Here is a 2,895-nt window from a genome sequence, read left to right as displayed (position 1 = left end):
ATCCGGAACCACATGTTTGTTCTCTGAGGTAGCAATTTAAATACCCGGTGGGAGTGGTCTTGAGCCTCTCTGGGGAGGGGTCACTGTTTGGAGGGCTTTCTTGAAGATGGTGTCTGGAGTGAGGCAACTCCCAGGGGAGGAGGCTTGGGATGGAACTTTCCACTCAAACAGTCCAGACTCTGGATATAGGGTGCTGGGGCAGGGGTGAAGCCTTAACCCAAACAAATAGAAGTTTTCAGAACAGAACTGGGACATAGAAAGTACAAAGCTTCGGAGTAACTTGTAAGAATCCTGAAATTAGACCTGATTCAAAGTGTGAAGACTGTTTAACAATTTGCAGGAAGCTGGAAGTGCAGATCTGTGGTTCTCATACATTAAATTCCAGCACGCCTAGTACATTTTTTAGTGACATAGGTACTTGGTTTCTATGAATAAAATATATCTTTTCCAGGCTACTTTCTAATAAGTAGAGCACAGTTCCCTGCCTCTCCACCAGGATATCTATCTCTAAAGTACATCAATGCCATCACATCACTCTACCATCTAAATCATAGATAATGCTATTATATTTATTTATTTTTTACTTATTAGTCTTGCCTATTACCCAGGCCATTAATTTTGATGATTACCTAGCACCTATAAACACAGGCTGCACATAATATATAAACAAAAATATTTATCAATAGAAAAAATATGATATTATTTTTTTCATCCTACACTTTTTCAGGATATGCTATTATTACTACCTGTCTACTAAAATCTCACAGATAATATCAAGTCATATATTTAACAATACATGTACTTATAATCTTTCTCTGCTTCCTTAATTTATAGTTAAATATTGTGTCCTATTTTGTAAATACTATTTTAAATTAATTTCTTCTACATGTAACTACTTAATATAAAGGGAAAATGTCAAAAAGTTCCAACCTCCAAATATTGTGTAATTTGCAATATTTAATGAGGAATTTTGTGGAAATATATTTTAGGCGAGAAGTCCAATATAACTAACTTTTAGTAAGTAAAGCTAAACACGAGTGCTGTGAAGTAAAGTTCTCAGAAGGAAGCTACTCACTGAAGTGGATTAGAATTTAACAACTATGGAAAGGTTGGAAGGTTACAAGTCTATAGTCACATTGTCTTGTATCATCTTTACTTCTTTACCAGTTTTTTTTTCTGCCCTCCTATATGTATGAACGAGAATATTTGTGCCCATTAGTGAAACCTTTAGGATTGTACAAACAGACAAGCAAGGAATATTCCCAGGCTATCGCCAGTCATGTTTGTTGTTGAGGTTTGAATAGGAATGACCCCCCCCCACAGACTCATGTATTTGAATTCATGGCCCATAGGGAGTGACACTATTAGAAACTGTGTCCTTATTGAAGGAAGTGTGTCACTGTGGGTGGATTTTGAGGTCTCATATGCTTAAGCTACGCTCAATGTGGCACATAGTCTCCTTCTGTTGCCTGTGGATCAAAATGTAGAACTCTCAGTTGTCTCTCCAGCACCATGTCTGCCTACATGCTCCCATGTTTCCCTTCAACACAGTAATGGATTAAAATTCTGACCTGTAAGCCAGCTCTAATTAAATTTTTCTTTTATAAAGGTTGCTTTGGTCATCATATTTCTTCATAGCAATAGAATCCCTAGGACAAATTGACTTAAAAATAAACTATTTTTATCTTCCTTGAAGTAAGAGTTAAGTTTTGTGCAGACAGTGCATTACACTAAAAACCCTATTAATACTCTAAGGAATACACTGTCACATGTTTGATGCCTTTTCTTATTCATATATATATATATATCACTTTTCTTATTAATGAATATATATACATATATATATATATATATCACATTTGGATTTATACTAACTACACTTTAATATATATGTCTACCAAAGTTGTGTCCTTCATTCTGCAGAAGAGATATTGCTGAGAGAAAAAGTTTTTTTTTTTTTAATGTATAAGCAAGGATCACTCATTTTTGTAAGAAGCTAATTTTATTCCTAAAGTTTACTCTAAGAGAAATTTCTTCTCTCTAGTAATCACATAAAGAGAAGCAAAATAACTAATACTTAGGGAAAATATTAAAAGTACACAGGACATTGTTCTTTGTCTGAGCATGGTAGTTATTATGAGGAGTCAGTCAGGAGGAATTCTGCTGAAAACTCAAGCCCTAAAATACCTTGTTTGAGGTTCATCAAGCTGCTGTAATAAAACACTCTGATAAAAATCAGCTTAAGGGAAAAAAGGGTTTATTTCATTGTAGAAGGCACTTTTTAAAATTTAGAGGACATAATCTTAAGTAGGGGCTCAAAACAAACACCTTTGGAGATGAGTGACTTGGTGGCTTTCTCAGAGGGCCATGCTTTGCTGACTTTCTTACATAGCTCAGCATGACCTTCCCAGGGAATAGTGCCACTCATAGTGACCTCGTCCTTGCTGCACAACTTGATAACCATGACATTCCTGTGACACACATACATGCTACAAGTCATTCTGATCTGGACAAGGTATCAAATAGGAACGCTTTCTCAGATGACTCTAGGCTGTATTAAATTGACAGTCAAAGCTAACTATGACAGATATGTTTATCATGCCAGAATATAAATGAAATCATGCTTGCCAGGTAATAGACTAGAGCACTGGAAATTATACATAAACACTATCCTTTGGTACTCAGAAATGGTACAATAAAAATTGATTTCAACATTTTTATTTTTCTATCATCATTGAGGAATAACTAATAAGTAAAAATGACATATTCTTCAGATATATTATACAGTGTAATATTCTGTTACACATACAAAGTTTAATCCATGCTGAAAGAAAAGTTTTCTTTGGATACTGTGCCAGGGAAAGAGAAATAGATTCTACCTGGATTTCATTTTTG

This window comes from Alexandromys fortis, unplaced genomic scaffold (assembly GCF_014885135.2).
Source record: "Alexandromys fortis isolate MF-2015 unplaced genomic scaffold, M_Fortis_MF-2015_v1.1 scaffold_105, whole genome shotgun sequence".
NCBI classification, from domain to species: domain Eukaryota; kingdom Metazoa; phylum Chordata; class Mammalia; order Rodentia; family Cricetidae; genus Alexandromys; species Alexandromys fortis.
Note: the sequence above shows the minus strand (reverse complement) of the source record.